This window comes from Sturnira hondurensis, unplaced genomic scaffold, assembly GCF_014824575.4.
Source record: "Sturnira hondurensis isolate 20B ecotype Veracruz unplaced genomic scaffold, ASM1482457v3 Scaffold0013378, whole genome shotgun sequence".
Taxonomy (NCBI): domain Eukaryota; kingdom Metazoa; phylum Chordata; class Mammalia; order Chiroptera; family Phyllostomidae; genus Sturnira; species Sturnira hondurensis.
In genome coordinates, this window is record NW_028086009.1 from 1,213,521 (window position 1) to 1,233,793 (window position 20,273).

At 41.6% G+C, this 20,273-nt stretch overlaps 1 long non-coding RNA gene across 1 annotated transcript; it reads left to right on the forward strand.

Annotated features, from left to right (window-relative positions):
- The first annotated feature begins 4,844 nt into the window (after nt 1-4,844).
- Nucleotides 4,845-6,983, forward strand: LOC118997643 (uncharacterized). The gene is made up of 2 exons (XR_005068701.1): nt 4,845-5,743; nt 6,605-6,983. It is a non-coding gene; the product is annotated as an uncharacterized LOC118997643 (long non-coding RNA).
- Nucleotides 6,984-20,273: the final 13,290 nt, after the last annotated feature.

Genomic DNA, 20,273 nt, shown 5'->3' on the forward strand with positions numbered 1-20,273 from the left:
CTCAATCCACTGAGCTACACCAGCCAGGGCTAAAATCAACTTTATGTAACCTGAGTATTATTTGTTTTAATTGCTATTAGATAAGTTTGCTATAATATTATTTCTTTTAGAAATATTAACCTGATCTAAAGTCTTGTTTTGGCAGTATTATATGTCTATAATTAAAACTAAAAAAAATCTTAGGATCAAAGAGAACTCTAACTTTGGGTTCATTAGAAAAAAGCACAGACAAGGAATGGGTAAGAAGCTTGGCCCTGAAGCCAGACTACATGCCTCACGGGTGGTAGAGCACTAGGCAGAAGAAACCTGGTCCCTTGAATGATTGCATTCACCACCACCACCAGTCCATGTCAGACTATGAAATGAACAGTAAACAGTAAATCTTTATTGTGTTGAGCCCCTTAAAATTTGGGCTACTTGGGACAGTAGTTTGCCTCAATATCACACAATTATTGCAAATCTTACAGAATTGCTGTCAGGATTAAAGAAAATAATCTTGCCTAAGAACAGAAGCTCAGGTTGTAAAAAGCTGGGTGTCAAATCAATGTGCCCTCTTTTCTTTCATAAATGTTTCATTAATGAGTCATATTGCTTCTTTAAAATATTTATTCCAAACTAGAGAGTAGTATGATATATTTGTCAAGTTTCAAAAGGTGATTAAATTCATTATATAATGAAACTAGGAAATTGAATACTTTGCTTTAATTAAAACTAATTGTGTGTATTTTTGACTATTGTGATGAAAACAGTTTGTATACAAGGTAAAATTGAGATTTGGAGGGCATAGCATATTTGATTCTATATAAGAATCTGGATTACTAAAATAATATGAAATAGCTAAAGGATTAAGTCAATGTAATGTAAAATGTGGGATTTCAATTGAAATGTGTTGCAACTGAACTATAACCTAAAAACTCATACACTTATTGAGCTCAGGCCTGGGAACCAAAGGATTACTGTTCGATTCCCAGTCAGGGCACATGCCTGAGTTGCAGGCCAGTTCCCAGCAGGGGACTCATGAGAGGCAACCATACATTGATGTTTCTCTCCCTCTCTCCTTCCCTTCCCCTAAAAGATAAATAACTAAAAATCTAAAAAAAAAACCCCTCATACACTTTATAAATTCATTCTAGCAGAACTCAAGAATAAAACCACCCTAGTGTTTTTAACTTAGAATTTTGAATAGTTTGGATCAGGTCTCAAGAGTACAATTTGTTCTAGGTGGTCCTGCAGACCAATGTGGGGGTTTGGATGGTTTTTATAATGCAGTAGTTTCTAAATGCAGTTGGTTAGTCTTTCTAACAGAATATGAAAGCAGTAAAGGGATTGCAAGCCTTCCCTTGAATTTCAGAAGTTTACTAGGCGTTGTGGTACGGATGAAAACACACGGACTTAGAGTATGACAGATGTGGGTTCTTTAGCCAACTTGCTCTTTGACATAAAGGTTAGTCACTGGACTGCAATTTCTTATCCATAAAATGGTGCTAGGAATACTTAAATTTTGTCAATTATACCTCAATAAACCTGGAGGCAAGAGGAAATAGAATTCAATTCAATGAATTGTAAGGCTTCGATGAAATATTTTTAGAGTCCAGCACACTGATGATACACAGTAAGTGGATCGTATTGGCTATAAATGTTACCTGAAAAGCATTATCATAAAAATAAGAATGGAGAAGGTAACCTGAGTATTATTTGTTTTAATTGCTAGACATCACTAAGAAATGGAATAATTTCTTTCAAAAATATTAACCTGCTGACCTAAAGTCCTGTTTTGGCAGTATTTTTATGTCTGTGATTAAACAAAAACATTACTGCTTTCTAAAACTGTATTTGTTTTGGTAACCAAATTGTCTTACAATCTGGTACATAACAGTAAAACATTAATAAAAACAGTCCTTGAGCTCTGGCCTGGTGGGTCAGTTGGTTAGGGCATTGTCCCAATATGCCAAGGTTGCAGGTTTGATCCCAGGTCAGGGCACATTCAAGAATCAACACATGAATGCATAAAGAAGTGGACAAATTGATGTTTCTCTTTCTCTTGCTTTCTCTCTCTCTGTCCTCTTTGTTTCTCTCTCTAAAAATCAATACAGTTTTTCTTTTGAAGGTTTAAGCCCTGGCTGGCGTGGGTCAGTGGATTGAGCACTAGCCTGTGGATTAAGAGGTCACTGGTCAGGGCACATGTCTGGGTTGCAGGCCAGGTTCCCACATGGGGGCATGAGAGAGGCAACTGATCCAAGTTTCTCTTGGACATCAATGTTCCCTCCCTTTCTTTCTCTTTCTCTTCCTCTTCCCCTCTCTCTAAAAGTAAATAAAATCTAAGACTATAGTCTTTAAGAAAAAAAAAAGGTTAAAAAAAAAGTCCTTGATATAAGAGAACCACAGAATTAGTCAGGACATATTCTCAGAAATGAACACTAGAGGGCAGCCTCTAGACAAGATTGGGTCAATGACACTTTTTTTTTTTCCCCCTCCAGATAAAACCCAAACCAATTCTTTTTGTAAAGTGGAATCTTTCTGACCCCCATTTCTGCTTCCCTAGGGACCCTCTCACCTGCTTCCAGTAGGACAGCAGTTACTCATTTGGAAAAATGAAGCATCTGTAGAGGCTTTTTATAATCTTCTCCCTGCATCATATTTTACTTCCCTTTTAAGAGAGTAAACACAAAGAGATTTCGTCTTTGTGGTGATGGAGAGACTGAAGGGAATTTTCCTGAATCATTTCTCAGGAAAATGAGAAACACAACCTCATTATGTTGTCCATAATATTAAGCTTTTTTTCTTTTTAAAAGAATCTCTCTATTCTATGCCTATTTTTCTTTCATTCATGCCTTCAACAAGTATTTATCAAATGTACAACATGTAACATTTGAGGGTAGGAGATTAGGAAATACATTCAGGTTAAGGTCAACCCTCTAAATTTTCACACCAGTGTCATAGAGGAAATAAGACAGTGACATAAATTTCAGAGTAAGGTACAATTTTTGGCATATGTATTTTTGTTAGTAGAGCACAAATGAAGTATCACATGGCATTTTATCTTCTTATATTGGGGTAACCAGGAAAAAGGAGGCAAACATGTGTGACAGTGTACTGTATGATAAGCAGCTTGATGAGTGCTTTACAAAGCCTGGACGATATTCATCAGTTAATAGTTTTTAGACATTTTTTGAGATCAGGAATCCATATTTTAGAAAGAAAAAAAAAGCATCATGCAGAATATTATGTATTAGGTTACTGTTTGTGTAAAAAAAGTAAAGGAGGAAAACAAATGTATTTATACAGTATTTCCATGATTGTGCACAAACACCCAACTAGTTGTCTTTGGAATAAAGTACATTGGGAACTAAGTGAAAAGGCTGCAAGGATATAAAATAGGTTTTTTACCATATATTTTTTACATCTCAATTTTTTTAATCATATGACTTTAAAACCTTTGACCAAACTTAAGTTCAAAATAAACTGGATTTTTAGTAACAGAACAATAAAATATTTAATTAAAAAAAACCAAGTGACAACTTAAAAAAAATAGACTGGATTTTTAAAAATCACTAAAACTCTTAGTAGAAGTTTTGAGAGTAATTTCTTAGAATTAAGTTTACTTACCTATGAAGAAAAAGCAGGAGTAACATGTATAATTATTCCTGATAAAGTGATTGATTCCATGGTTCAGAGTGAAAGAACATTCTTTTTAACCACAGACCTGCAAATAGCATTTGCACAGGGCTACCAACATGTGCATTGGTCAGATAAATCATGTATTTGATCTTTAAACCTCACATAGAGGAGCCATTCATTCATTCAATAAAAACATATTTCACAGTGTGCTAGACTAGTTCATAAAAATGTTTTCCAACAAGCTATTTTTAGCTAAAAGCTAAATAGGCAGCTTTGTGTTTATTTTCAAGAATTTTCTTAGTTATGACATTTGAAATGTTGAAGCAGCCTCATCTGTATTTGCTAACACAGGAATATCATGGTTGCATGTCTGGAGCAGAGACAACTTCACTTTGAAATGGTCTTAATGCTAATAAAAATATTCTCATTCTTCTAAAAGTCAGGTATGACTTGTTTGGTTGGTAGTGACAAGGTAGTACTTGAAGAAAAATATGTTCTTTCTTTCTTTGTATGATTTTATTTATTTTTAGAGAGAGGGGAAAAGGGGGAAGAGAAACAGGGACACACACCAGTTGCTTCTTTCAGTGTCCCGATTGGGACTTGGGGGTGGGGGCGGGTGTCCAATCCAGGCATGCGGCACCCTGACAAGGAATTGAACTGGTGACCTTTCAGCCCGCACTCAATCCACTGAGCTACATCAGCCAGGGTGGAAAATAAGTTCTAATAAAATAGCAAACCAATTAAGCAGAGGAAAATATTTTTTGAGATTTTGGAAGCAAGCGTTTCAACAAGAGTAGCCAGGAAAAACTGTGCCAAATATCATAAGTGTCTAGTAACAGTGGATTAGTCCTACTATCATGGGGTGGGGATGGAAAGCAGGAATAAGGAAGAAAGTATTTTTTTAACTTAGTAGCTAAAAACCTAAAAAAGAAAACGGGGGCACTTTGTAATTCATATGCCCATATGAACCATGGGGCAGGTTTGAGTTAAGCCTGGTTGGGGCGGGGCGGGGCGGGGTGGGGGGCGGCGAGTTGAAGCTATCCAGCAGAAATCCAGAAATCAGTGGTGCTTAAACCCTGAAACCCTCCTCCCTTAGAGGAGGAGGAAGCTCTTGTGGCTTAAGGTTGGGAATGTGCTCAACGGACGCCTGGGACACACGTTCACTCCCCAAAACGTCCAAGTGGGGAGAGTGCAAGGGTCTCTTGGCGACAAAGCTCCTTCCTGCTCCACCTCGGGATCTCTCCAGAGCAGCACACGCACGAGTCTCTAGGACCGCCACGCCACCCTGCCTGTGACACCCACTTCCTCCCACCTTCTGGGTACCAAACGCAGCAGTCTCAGCACAAGCGATCGAAAACTGCCTGTCTCGACTCCCCTGACCGCCAGTTGTGGGATTACCTTGTCCTCCAGAGCCCCCGAGGGGCAGACAGCTGAGCGCGCATCTCTGCCCCCCCGAGGAAGAAATGGAAGTGGGGTCTGGGAGACTTAATGCAGGAGCCAGCCATGGGCTATGCACGTGCCTAGGGACGGGGACCTAGGCGGGTGGGGAAGTATAACGATAGTTAAGGCACTGCTCATGAAGATATTGCTACAATGAAGAGTAAAGTAGCGAGCGACCGAAAGTCACGTGGCCCTTGGGCGGGTCGGCAGGAGATAGTAGCATCAGTGAGTCACGTGGGCTTCTGACGAGCTTCAGGCTCGGGGTGAGGCCCCTTACGATTAGCGGCCCCTGGACTGGAGGGCTTTCCTCGACTATCCATGTGCCCCGGAAATGGGACTGAAATGGGACCGTCTCTCTTCTTCCCAGAAGGGAAAGCTGTTTGTGCAGGAGGGAGAAACAAGTGCTCCAGACACCCGTAGGAATGCCCGACCGATTGCACTGAGACCTGAGAGTGTGCACGCGTGTCCCACAATGCAACAGGTTCCTTTGAGGCCCTATGGGGACGCTGTCGCGTGGTGACGTCAGCACCCGGTTTCCGGGGGAAGGGGCGTTGGGCCCGGCTGCCCACCCGGTAACAAGGCCGTTTCTTTTCAGGCCGGCAGTAACCGTCCCTCGTGTGCGTCTTCCTCAGTTGTGTGGCCCGAGGCCTCCGCAGTGATTTCGGAATGGAGAAACTCACAGGAGGTACTTTGCCCAAGTGCACGGAGCTAGAAAACCAAAATAGTTAAAAATAAGTTAAAAGAGTAGTCCAAAATCTTTCTTCAAAGCAGACTCCAGACCACCCTGGCTCCTTGGCAAGTCCATCCAAACATAAGAAAAACAAAATTTACATTTTAATCAAATACCCCCAGATATATGGGGAACAGGAGACAAAAACAGGAAACACTTCAACTTTTTATGAGGTTTAGTATAACCCTGATAGGAAAACCTAACAGGAACAATAGATTATTAGCTCTGTTCAGGTAACTCAGTTGGTTGGAGCATGGTCCCCATATGACAAGGTTGGGGTTCCCTCTCCCGTGGGGTCATGCAAGAAGCCACCAATGAATGCATAAGGGGAACAACAAATCATATTTCTTGCTCTCCCATCTCTCGTTCTCTAAAAATCAATTAAATTCTTTTGAAAAGTTTAAAAACGTCCATTTGAAGGCAAATTGTTGTATGCATGCCTGTTTTGCTCATCAGTGTAGAGGCAGAAACTTGTAAGCAAAAATTAACCAAATTTAGTTTTGTATAAAGAGAACACTACATTATGAGCAAGTTAGGTTGTTTTTAACATGAGAATTAGAGGTAACAACTAATGGAGAAAATATCTCAAATGTGAAGAAATGATTAAATTAAAAATTTATTGTAGGTGCTCAAGGAAAACCAGGAGTGTAGCCAAGCCCTTTGTGATTTTAATGCCCTTTGTATTTTTGGCACCTAGAATTAAATAAATTAACAATGAGACTTTAGTTGATATATTAGCAACTTTTTCTGCTCAGTTTCTTTTATTCTCACAAATGTAGTCACAACTTATTAATTTACTGTCTCTTTGTCAAGCAGGAGATAACTTCAGGGTCTCCAGGAGAATCTATGAACTTGTTTTGCAGAAGGAAAGAATGTCTTCAAGGTAGCTGAGACCAGCTGCTGATGCCCAGGAGTCTGATGTGAAAAAGTTTTATCTGTGACTGAAGAAGTAGACTTCTCTCAGTTCCCTAGAACTCCCTCTTTCTCTTCCTGCCCTTGAAAGCTCTTCTGCTTGGTCTGGAACTTCGGAGATGGTCTGTGGACATTATCCCATTATCTTCCTGGAAAAAAAAGCAAACTTTCCTTTCCACCCACCACTTGTCTCTGGTATTGGCTTTTGAGCAGTGAGCAGCTGAACTTGGGGTTTTTTTACTAACAAGAGAAGGGAAATTAACCTGACAAAGTGTATCTGCAATAAATAAATAAATAAATAAATAAATAAATAAAACCCAACCATGTAACACCTTACTTAATAAATAGTAAAACATTGAAAGCTTTCTCTTACAATTTTCTGTTGACAAACCTGGGGCCTTTGACTGCAGATTTCCCGGGTCTGGATATTGCTGATGCCACACACAAGGATCATTTCAGCATGTTTCTCTGCCATTTCCCACTAATTGGTACTAGGATTATTTTATTTCTTTAGACATAATAATCATTTGTTTTGTATCTGTCATAATAATTCTGATGTCTGAATTATTTTCAGTTTCCTTTCTGCCGCCTAATACTTCTGTGTATGGTCCTCAGTGTCTAGTTTCCTTGTGTGTTCACTCCTTGTCCTTGAAAAACTATGTGAGAAAAAGTATTTGTAGCTTTCTCCAAAGAGGATTCATTTGCTCCTACTAGGTGCCTTGAGGCCTTCTCAGTCTGAGACCAATTTTCGTGGCTTGAGGTTCCTTGGGTCATTGCTAACCCAGGCTACAAATTAGAACAAGAGCTGCCCACTGACTACATCTATGCAAAGATGGCTTTCTCTCTCTCTCTTTTTTCTCCTCCTAAAGTCGATGTAAAAGTTACCTTTTCTAAAGTTCTGGGGTACCGGTTCACCCTTACCCTTGAGAGTCCCAACTTAATATGGGAAGAGCGTTTTCACCTTGGGTAGCCCTGGACCTTGGCTGTTCTTTCATAACCAGTGAAGCTACAGAAAACAAAGCTAGCTATTTCCTGACTGGAAAATATCCTCAGGGCAAGAGTAACTTTTGTGTTCTTGTACCCCATTTGCTTTTTTGGGTTCCCACCTCCTCTTAGCTTTTGGCTTAATAGTTTCTTACTATCTTGTCAGCAATTTGATACTTTGGAAAGTTTTTTTTAACTAGTTTATTCAGCATCGTTAGTTGTTATCAGTGGGCATATTGGTCTGAATAACCTAGTCCTTCATAACTGAAAATAGAGATTTGAGAATTCACTCATTTTCTTAACACTCTTATATCTCAGGACACCTTGCTGAATGTTTCCTTCATGCATTAACTTTTTTTCTCTTACCTGTGTGTATTGTACACCATTGTCCCATTTTCTTCTAGCATTCAGTTTTGATATAGTGATTGCTAAAGCCAGCCTGATTTCTCCCATCCTTTGTAGTTGACATGCTTTTTTAAATTTTTTATTTGTATGGATAAACCACTTTTTTCAGGGTCAGACCTGGAGAAAATTTACTGTCATGAGTCTCTTAATGAGTCTCCCTCCTATAAGATAAGTAGGCAAAGAACAGCCTCCAACTATCACAGAGAATTCAGGAGATCATCTCCATTTGTCCTTGTTTTATATATTTAGCATTCACATGTACAAACATATGACCAGAGATGAAAATATGAATAATCAAGGACATTGTTTATTGAGTGCCTACTATGTGCTAGTAACTGTACTATGTGCTTGATTTATAGCTTTGAGTATAATATATAAGTCCTCAGGGAGCTTATTGTCAATCCAAAGAGCTGTAAATATTTCAGAATAACTAAACAACTATTATTTAATAAGAGTTGTGATAAGGGCATGCATGTCAAACTACAGGGAGTTAATAAAGCATAAAACAGAAAGACCAAACCTCATTTGGAAGATTTGTGTAAGTTTCTGTGAATGTCACAAATTAATTAGAGATCTAAAGAGTAGGGAGGAATTGATCAGGTGAAAAGTTATGGAATGAGCCTTGTTGGCAGAGAGGATATTATGAGTAAAGAGGAAAGTTGCCAAGGTGAGTGTGGAGAGACAAAGGCCAGGTAATACAGGCTTTGTGGGCAATGTTAAAGAACTATGAGTTCATCCTGTTGTTAGAATTATTAGAAGGTTTTAAGCAAGAGAGATTTGATCATATTTTTTGTTTTTGTTGTAAAGTATCACTCTGCAAATGCAGGAGGGCATGGGTACAAGTAGAAATGAAGATTCCAGTTAGGAGATGATTGCAAGAGTCCAACAAAAGATGAAGGCATTTTGAACTATAGCGGTGAAAGTTAGGGTCTAAAGAAGTGTGGCCCTGGCTGGGTAGCTCACTTAGCATAAGGTTGCAGGTTCAATCCCAAGTCAGGGCACATACAAGAATCAACCAGTGAATGCATAAACAAGTGGAACAACAAATTGATGTTTCTCTCTCCCTTCCAGTTTCTACAGTCAATGATTTTTTTTAATTTAAAAAAATATTTAAGGAAGTGTATATATTCACAAAACACATAGAAAGTACTATCCTTTGTGTATGGTGATGGATTAAATGTGATGAGATGATTCAGAGGGCTGCCAAGCTTTTCTCAAGGAGTATAAGATACCTCTTCTACTTAACCCAGAGAGTCTTCAAAGAAGAAAAGAGGGAAGTCCCTGTAAAAGGAGCTGAGTAATAGCTCCATAGCTTTGGGGACTGTTAGGAACACCAGAGGAGTCAGAGGAGTTCCAGCTGGGGACATGCTTTCCAGACTCAGTCCCTGGCAGTGCGCCTTCGTGCCTTCCCTTGTTCTTCACAAACCACGAGTGTCATCCTGGTTTCTGGAGTCTAGCCTTCCCTGACCTGGCCCTCGCCACTTTCAGTCTCCAAGTCTCTTTTTAAACCCATGCACTTTTCTTCATTTGAATTGAGCTCTATCTACTTCCAGCTTCTGAGGTGAAATGACTATGGGTCCTCTCCCCTGACTAGACAAGATTTTTGTTTCCTAGTTAATAGCTGCCAGTTCTTGAGCATCCAGTTACTTCACACTGTGCACTTTACTGTTCATAAAAACCACATTATTTCATTTATTCATAACAACTTTGAGGGAGAAGTGTTACTACCTTTTCTCATCTTAAAAATGAGGAAAATGGAAACTGAAGCTCAGGAAGTTTAAGTGCCCAGACCAAATTCACAAATCTTGTATTGGGAGATCTGGGGTTCCAACACTGGTTCACCGTACTCCAGAACTCTGCTTCATGGGGTGCTATCTCTGGTTCATTCTCTCTCTGCTTCACCTTAGATTCTTATCTCTGCCTTGGCGAGGGAGAGGGGCTTTGCCTGCAGAGCCCCCACCATCCACCATGGATGAGAATAAGTCTACCAAGACATGACCACTTGGGGACGAAAGGTGGCCTAATTCTCAAAGGAGAAGGGCCAGGAGCCTGTTCCTCAGTGGGCTTTTATTGGGTTCATTTTGCACAGGAATACAGGTAAAACTCATCAATCATTGTCAGGCAGTAAGAAGTGAACAATAGATAACATACAAAGAACTATGAGGGCTTATTCTGACTCAGAATAAGCTAAAGTGCTATAAAACCTTGGTCAGTTAGCTAAGGGGCTATAAAACCTTGGGAAACAAACTCATTTCAGGCTTGGACCCTTATCAGAAAATTGAGGGCATTTTTAGCAAAGCAGGTTTCCCAGGATTTTGTGCATTTTTTCTTAGGCCTGATCACCCTGGGGAACCCGCCCATTGTAGCCCAGGGCTGTTCCACCTTCTGGCATTGTTTCAGGCTTAAATCAGGCAGGGGAAGTAATGCAGCTAAGAGATTAGAAGACTTCTCCCAGACAGAAGGAGGACTCAGGCTATGTCAAAGCTTAGGGGTGAGGGTCCATCACCCCCTTTTTCTGTAGCCCCCCCAAGTCCTTTCCTGAGGGCTCCTTCATGACCATGCCTATCTTAGGTCATCTCTCCTTGAGGAATCTTACCCATCATTGGCTAACAGGTCAGACCCTCGGGGCCAAGCAGAGTGAAGTAAAGGGGACAGAGGCAGTGCACCTGCCAGGGAAATAAGCTTTGTTTCCTTTGTGGCTTATGGTCCCAAGTTCTCTTTACTCAGCTTTAGCCTTGGGGGGTGGGGCGGGGCGGTTACAGCTTCTGAAACCAGGCAGGACGGTTCTCAACATCTGCCTGTGTTTGGAAGCCCAGTCTAGAAATATCACTTGATTTTCTCATTTTTTCCTTTTGTGTAATCATTTGGTTTGCTGTTCTTAACCCTAGGTACCACCTTGATTCTTTCTCACTTTGTCATAAAGGCACGCATCATCAGAGCCACCTCTGAGAAAGCAATTTCTGTCAACTTCATTTGGCGTATTGAGAACAAGAGTAATTCTCAGACAGCTTTGGTGCTTGGTCTAAATCATTTGTTAGTTTCCTATTATCAGTACCTTTTTGGCTGCATCCCTTGCTTTCTTCAAGACCCTTGATTAGCTCTGGCTGGTGTGGCTCAGTGGATTGAGCGCTGGCCTGCAAACCGAGGGGTCACTGGATCAGTTCCCAATCAGAGCACATGTCTGGTTTGCAGGCCAGGTCCGCAGTAGGGGGTGCACAAATTCTTGAATTTATTTCAAGAATGTTAACATGTAGAGAATTTTGTGTTTTTTTTAGTATAGCAGTTCTCAAGTACAGACACTGTAGAAATCTATGCGGATATTAACCAGACTTTATGGGCTGTTTCTGGGACTTCGGAAGGTATAATAGGCACTGGGATATAGATGAAAACTCATAGAGTGTGACAGGGTGCATATCCTGATTCTTTTCTCAATTAACTTCAAAAAAAGAGAGCAAGTTAAACTGTCTAAGCCTCTATTTTCTTATCTCTAAAATGGGAATAGCAGACCTGGCTGGTGTTGTTCAGTGGATTGAGTGCTGGCCTGTGAACTGAAAGGTCACCAGTTCAATTCCCAGCCAGAGGGCATGCCTGGGTTTCGGGCCTGGTCCCCAGTTGGGACTGTGCAGGAGGCTGATCTGTGCATCTCTTGCACATTCACGTATCTCTCCCTTTCTCCCTCCCTTCCCCTCTCTCTAAAAATAAATACAAATATTTTTAAAAATAAAATGAGGATAGAAATATTAATTCTCCAGTTCCCCAGTTACCACCTCATTACTGCCAAAAGTTCTGTTTACATTTGGTTATCAACATTTCCCAAAGCCTGAGATCCAATAACAAAACACTATTAAAATTGTCCTTGCTGAGAGGAAGGACGGGTGCTTCTAGCTAGCTTTATGAAGTGAACACTAGATGGCAGCATTCACAGGTGGAACTTTCTGTTAGCTGACCAACTGGGATTCTGCTTTCACCCAAAGCCTCTCTTCCCCAAAACAGAACAAAAGCCCAGAGATCTTCCTGCTTGTCTCAGTTGAAACAGCAGTTGAAAGATAATATTTGACAGTATCTGACAGGGACTAAACTCATAGTAGTAAAAACTTATGTAGCATTTACTTTTGGCTGGCACTGTTCTAATTATTATACAAATGGTAAAACAGAGAGTAAATAACAAAATCTTAGCTCACAAGTCACACACACACACCACACACAAATTAAATATGAAAATTATATATGTAAATTACATATATACATGTAAATTAAAAATGAACACAGTGACTTCATATTTATTGTAGTGTATGGAAAGGCAGATTATTTTTCAATTTTTCTCCTTTTTTCCCTTCCTTTCCTCCTTTATTATTTTTATTCATGCTTTCAGCAAAATGAGTATTTCTTAAGTATATCCTATGTTCAAGGTACTAAGATTGTCAATTTGGAGCAATGATTGGAAGGTAAAACAACTCATATAAAGTTAAGCCTCAAACCCTTAAGGACGAATACAAACTGAAGAGGAAATGTGTGTTCATACTATAGGACAAGGTAGAAGGTATAATGTACACATTTTGTTCTCACAAAAGAAGTTTTATTGGATGGCAAAAAATGTACGAATCATTTTATATTGGGATGAACAGAAAGAGAAAAAAGAGATTCATGTTTATTGAAACCTTACTATATTCTAGGATCCTGCAAGGCATATATAATTTCATTTATGGAAATGTATTTTTGCCCTGGCTGGTGTGGCTCAGCCTGCAAGCTGAAAGATTGCCAGTTTGGTTCCTCGTCAGAGCACAGGCCTGGGTCGTGGGCCAGGTTCCCAGTTGGGGGTGTGTGAGAGGCAACCTATCTACGTTTCTTTCATATATCAGTGTTCCTCTCCCTCCCTTTCTCCCTCCCTTTCTCTATCTCTAAAAATAAATATGTAAAATCTTTACATTAAAATGATTTTTATTTATTTTATGTTAAGAGTTGTAAATACTCTCATTTTCAGGTGAGGATATTCTGTCTTTTTTTTTTTTTTGAGAGTACATTTATTAAAGCTGGGGATGCTGATACAAGGAAGGGCTTAGGATAGAAAAAAGCAACAGGGGAGCCTAGACAGGGCTGCTTTGACTTTCCAGAAAGTCAGAGAAAAGGGGATGTTGAAGATAAGTTGAGGGGGTTAGCCCAGGAGGAGCTACAGCTTCCAACTGGACGATTTTCAGTCTTAAGGAGAGTAAGTCACCTGCCCGCAAGTACGCAGACAGGAGGGGGGGGGAATAAGCCACTGGGGATGGGTAACAATTGCTGCTGTTTGTTTCAACGTAAAAAGAGAACACAGCTGTGTTTTCAGGATATCAAACAATCAGTGTGCATCTCAGGAGGGTAGCATTTTGACAGGTCAGATGGAGGTAGAAGAGCATCTGGGCAAAATACGAAGACGCACAGGCCAAAGGAATGTGCGTTAGTCTGGCAGGAATGTGTGTGAACAGGTCCTTTCTTTAAAGGTTACAGAAGAATGTTAAAAATCTGCCCAGAGGTGGAAGATATTAGTGAAGTACGTCATTGATGAGAGTTTTCTGTTCACCCCAGCAGCTGCCTGCAGTCCAGGTCCTGTTTGTGTTTTTCCTGTTGCCTTTCCAATTGTAATTTTATCCACAGAACTCAGAGAGGTGACGGACGTCAAGTTCTGGTGCATCATACATGAGTAGTTCTGACTTTTTCATTTCAACGCACACTACTTGACTATAAAACCAACATATGCCAAATACTGGACTGCAAGGTGAATATGCAGATGCCAATTAGTCTAGGCCTCTGTCTCAGGTCTCTCCCTCCACATCCTGGTTGAATTGGTGGTTCCTAGAGGATAGATAGTAGGGGACATGAGGGCCGCTGCCTTTAAGTTTTCCTACACACACAGAGTAGTTAAAACATGGACTTTAGAGTTAGGTCCACATTTGATGAAATGGGATAAAAAAAGTGCAAATGCCAGCAGTAGAGCCCAGATTCTGAAGAAACACCTGCTCAGGTTGGCAGCAACACTGAACTGACACTTTCTCAGTCTCTATGTTTCAATAAATATGTGGGCCCAGCCTCAGGCTGCTGAAGTCCCTACTTGTACAGGGTCTCTGCTCACGTGCCCCAGGGTGCCTCTTTCACTGTTTCCTGACCCCTTCCGACCTTGAGCTTCTCTGACCCTTAAACAGTCCGCTTTCATGCTGGGTTCACTAACATACAGGAGATAGAGGACATTTGGTGATTAAAAGGAAGACTGCTGCCCTGGCTGGCGTAGCTCAGTAGATTGAGCGCGGGCCTGTGAACCAAAGGATCGCGGTTCGATTCCCAGTCAGGGCACATGCCTGGGTTGCATGCCGTTCCTTGCAGGCTAACTACCAGCAGGGGACTCACAACAGGCAACCATACATTGATGTTTCTCTCCCTCTCTCCTTCCCCTCTAAAGATAAATAAATAAATAAAATCTAAAAAAAAAAATAAAAATAAAAGGAAGACTGCTTGCCCTGAATAATGGAATGAAGAAGTAATTGGCAATGCAAATACTATAGGAACAGGACTCTGCAGGAGCGTGAATGATATCAAGCTGCACTGAAGTGGAAATTGTAATTAAAAAGGGAAGATATGATTTGCAGTGTGCTGGCTCCTGGTCATCCTTGGCCTCAAGTCAGAGGCTGTTGGGGACCGTTCTGCCTGGTCTCGGGAATTGTAACTCTCTACCCGCTGTGGCTAAGGATGAGCAATGACCTCTGGAATGTGAGCCTCAGGAGACATAGCTTGTCTCTGGTAATTGTTTCCTTGTTTCTAAGGAAACAATTAAAAAGTAACAATAATCTCTTAAATGCTGCCTTAGTTTCCTCCCTGCCCCCAGAGCATGGTCAATGTCCACGGCGGTACGACCCTTCAGAGGAGGGGCAACCTAGGCCAGACACGATCGCTTGGGAGGCCTTCATGGAAGGACTCGGGGCGGGGGGTGAGGGGCTGCAACAAAGAGCAATGGACTCTCATCCCCACCCCCCACCCTCCCACCCCTGCTTTGACATAGCCTGAATCCCCATGACCTCTGGGAGAAGAGCTTCCTGGCTCTAATCCCCTTAAGCCTGAAAACCTGATGGGGAGGGGTGCAGCTCCTTGCCTTGCTAGAGCATGTCCTGGGGAAAAATCTGGCATCACAAAGAATTCCTGAAAAACCTGTGAAATCTGCTCTGCTAAGAGTGCTTTCATTCATATGTTAAGGGTGTGAGCAAGAAATCCTAAAACTCTGTTCCTCACAGACTTTGACTCACACTAAGCCCTCAGATTTCTTTGAAATGTTACCTACTGTTTGATCCTTGCCACCCTGTATTCCTGTGTATTGCAACCCAATAAAAGCCCTTGGAGGAAGGGGCTCAACGCCTTTTTCCCCTGAGAAACTGGCCACTGCTCAAGGCCTTTTCCTCTGGGAAACTGGCCACCTCTCCTCCCCAAACAGATCACATCATGTCTCAGTCATGTTTACTCTCATCCATGGCACACGGGGGGACTTGCGAGCAAAGTCGCCCCCACAAGAGGCTAATACTACTGGTGCTTCTGCAGAAAGAGACTGGAGAAAGCTACATTTGGAGACAAAGTCAGTTCTTCCTAAAGCCTACATATCGCTCCTCAGACTTGACAGGGATAGAACCCAAGTCAGGCCAAGTTCTCCAAGTCCTGTGCTGTCCTTGGCACCCATTACATAGGACTGGAGAAGAATCCTTACCCTGAGATGGGGTCACAGTCAGAACCCAGAGAGCTCCAAGGATTCCCACCCAGAAGTGAAGCCAGAATGATACAGTGCAATGACCCTCTCTGATTCCATGTGGTGAGTTGTGATATAATAAGAAATATATTTTAGTCTTCATCTCTAGCTCCTGGCACGAACTTCCTAAAACCCTTTAAGTTACTGAGTGATAGGAGCATCTTCTTTTATTGATTGATTGATTGATTTCGAGAGACAGGAAGTGGGAGAGAGGAAGAGAGAGAGAGAGAAAGATCAATTTTTTGCTTCACTTATTTATAAATTCATTGGTTGATTCTTGTATGTGCCCTGACCAGGATCAAACCTGCAACCTAGGCTATGGGGACCGATGCTCTAACCAGCTGGGCAACCCAGCCAGGGCTCAGGGGCTGTTTTTATTGATGTTTTATTATTATGTACCAGAGTTTAAGACAACTTGGTTACCAAAAGAAATACAGTTTAATCGGAGCGTCTTTTTTGTATTCGTAAGAAGCCCCTTTTGAGTGCACTTGAGTTTATACAGATGAAGTGATTCAGGGTGTGGCCCCTAGATAGCCTCAGGATGAGGCCAATCACCAGAAAAACCTAGAGATTAGAGGGTTGGAACTTTTCAGCCCCACCCCCTGACTCCAGAAAGGGGGAAAGGGGTGGGGCTACAGATTAAGCTCTATGAACATTTTTTTATTTTTATTGTTCTAAAGATTTTATTTATTTGCTTTCAGAGAGAGGAGAGGGAAGGGAGAAAGAGAGGGAGAAAAACATCGGGCCTGGCCTGCAATCCAGGCATGTGCCCTGACTGGATTGCTCTGACAACCTTTCAGTTCACAGGCTGGAGCTCAATCCACTGAGCCACACCAGTCAGGGCATGTTTTAGTTTTATTTTTATTTTACTTATTTTTAGAGAAAGAGGAAGGGAGGAAGAAAGAGAGGGGGAGAAATGTCAATGTGTGAGAGAAACGTCAGTTGGCTTCTTGTACACCTCAGCCAGGGACCTGTTGCACAATCCAGGCACGTGCTTCAGGAATTGAAGCAGTGACCTTTAGCTTTGCATGACAATGCCCAACCCACTGAGCCACACCAGTCAGAGCTCCGTGGAAAGTCTCGAACAACAAGATCTGATGAGCTCCTGGGTTGGCGAGCAAAGTCATGTCCAAGGAGGGTGGCACACACCAGTCCCGCAGAGAGAGAAGCTCCTGCACTCGGGACCCTTCTGGACTTTACCTTATGTACCTTTCCATTTGGGTGTTCATTTACCTTTCATAATGACCTTCATAATAAACTGGTAAACATAAGGAAGTTCTGTGAGCCACTCTAGCAAATACATCAAACCTGAGGAGGGGGTCATGGGAACCTCCAATTTACAGCTGATCAGTCAGAAGCGCAGGCGAAAACCTGGACTTGCTATTGGCATCTGAAGTGGGGAGGGGGATGGGCAGTCATGTGGGACCAAGTCCTTCACAGATGGGATTGTTATCAACGAGTTTGGGTTCTTGTCTCCTGATGTAAAAGAATTTAAACCCAGGACACTGATAAAAGCAAAGGCAGATTTATTGAGGTTCTGCGGAGGGTGAGAACGCTGAGATAGCATCCCAGGTTCTGTGCACCAAATGTGGGGCTTAGGGGTTCTTATTCCTTGGCAACTCAGAAGTTGCTGGGGTTAACCAAGCAGGGTGTGGGTTGGCTGACTTTTTACTTTTTAAGAAACATTGTGATCCCACTGAAGTCCAAGTATGTGTCTGTAATCTGAGGCATTCTGGAATTGTACAAGGCTTATTGTGGGATTCAGGAAGGGAATTTCCTAAACAGGTATTGAGTTTGTCTCTGGGGTTTGTGACTTGCTTTAAATCTGAAAGACAAACTTAAGAGAAGTCAGGCCCTAGCCAGGTAGTTCAATTGGTTAGAGTGTGGTCCTGATGCGCCAAGTTTACGGGTTCTATCCCTAGTCGGGACACATACAAGAAGTAACAAATGAATGCATAAATGAGTGGAACAACAAATCGATGTTTCTCTCTCTCTCTCAAAATCAATCAATAACATTTTTAAATAAATAAAATCAATCAATATTTTTTTTTAAATATTAACACCCTGGCCAGGTAGTTAGAGTGTTGTCCTGCTATGCCAAGGTTGCAGGTTCAATCCCCATCAGGGCACAAACAAGAATCAACCAGCGAATGCATAAATATGTGGAACAACAAATCAATGTTTCTATCTCTTTATCCCCTCCTCTCTCTCCAAAATCAATAAATAAGAAATTCAAGAAAAAATAAGAAGTCAGGTTAGTTCCTGACTAACTATAGTAGTTAGTAGCTACCTATAGTAGTTTTATAACTACCTGCTGATAACTGCCATAGTTCCAGCAGGGCTTAACCCAGTGGAACAATTTCCAGGAATATTTTATTCTACCTGTTTCAGGATCTGATGCTATCTCCAGGTGTATAGTGTCAGAATTAAATTAAATTGTAGAACATCTAGTTGGTGTCCCCTGAGAATTGGAGAATTGTGTGTGGGAGAAAGAAAATTTCCTCTACCCTCAAGTTTCTTTTGGTTCATCTAATAAGTAAATCTACATGAGACAGATTAATAAGAAAAGAAATAACCAAATTTAATTATATATGAATGCAGGGGAACCCCACATATATGAGAGACTCAGAGACTCTGCAAACATGAAAGATTCAGGGATATAAAGTTCAAATGAGGAATACATGGTGTTCTGAGCTAAGGATAAAGTAAGGTGCCTTTGTGTTTCAAAGGGTCATTGCGGGGTGATAAAAAAGGCAGAAATTCAGTAATTAGTGGTTTTCTCTGCCATATAGATAGGTCAAAGAAATGTTACCTAGGCCTGCTCTCCTCCTGCCTCTCCTCTCCCAGCTGCATTACCCTTCTGCCCTTCGCTCTTCCAAGTTCCAAGTGCCCTTCTTCTGTCTCTGTAACTTGTTTCCACCGTTCAGCTGGCTCGCTTCTACAACTTCTGTAACTTTCTTTCTTTTTTCTTTTTTTTAAAATATTTTATTTGTTTTTAGAGAGAGGGAAAGGGAGGGAGAAGGAGAGGGAGAGAAACATAGATATGTGAGAGAAACATCAATTGGTTGCCTCTTACACACCTCCAAATGGGGACCTGGCCTGCAACCCAGGCGTGTGTCCTGACCCGGAATCAAACTGATCGGGGACTTATGAGTTGGAAAATTTTAGTTTAAGAAGTGTTACAAGCTTAGTAATCCGTGCTTGTAAAAGCTTTTGTTCCAGGAACTGAGGTATGACCCACCCTGACTCCAGGAGACCATCGCAGTTCCACCCTGGTTCCTCAGGAGGACTGCAAGCAACTCAAGATGATATCTGAGCCATTGTACTCACTGCCCAGCACACAGCTAAAGACCATGGCCTGGAGCACAGCTTAAGTCCACCACCTGGGGCACAGCCTAAGACCAGCACTCAGGACAAGAATACTGAAGTTGGTTTTCTCTAATCCAATTAATTTTTCTGTGAATTTCAAAACCCCTCAGCCCACCTTGTTTATTTCCTGCTAGAAAAACCTCGGCCTGGAAAGAAAAGACAAGATGGTCTGTTAGGTATGAACCTGTCGTCTTCTCAGATCGCCAGCCATCCGAATAAAGCGCCCATAAAGATTCAATTCCTGTCTCTGCTTATTGGGTTTGTCAGTGACAGGCAGCCCGAACTCCGGTGTCTTTTTCGGTTTCAAAACCTGGGACTTTTCAGTTCTCAGGCTGATGCTCAATCCACTGAGCCGCACCAGCTAGGGCCTCTGTAACTTTCTATTTAAACGTTTGTTTATTTTAAAAAATTAAATTAAAAGTGAAAATTAAAGTATTTTAAGAAAGGCTATCTAAGTAATTAAAGTGGGGGGTGGCGGCTGGGCAGAAGTTTCTCTTGAACCCACAGGTTGGTGATTGCCTTTAGCTCAGAATAATCCACGACCACAGAGGCACATCTTGGGGTGACTTGTTCTGGACCCCTACAATTTCATGGTGATGTCGTGAAACACTTCAGGAGTCAGTGCCCAAGGCTGAGCTGAACACAGAGCTTTGACAATGACTGACCCGGTTCTGGCACCAATCCCTCTCACTTCCCCCCTTGCTGCAGGCCTTGGTTTATCCCAGACTGCGAGTAATCCACTAATCTGGTCTCTCAGCAGGGTACATATTTAGGAGCTGAGTTTTCCTGCTTATCTTGGGATGGGGGTGGGTGGTGATCAATTTGGACCCTGTTCCTTGTTCCAATAACTGGGATTTTGCCTGGATTTTTTAGTAATAGGTATCCCGTGTCAATCATTGACTCTCCCGCCCAAATTATTTTAAATTCCAAGTGGATTTTCTATTACCCCAGTGCCTCTAGGTTCTTATAGTGTTGGAATTTATTCTCAAATTCAAGTGACTGGAGCTTTCTTTGAAGTTATTGCTTTCTGGAATCTCTGCCTACGTAGTTTTTAAA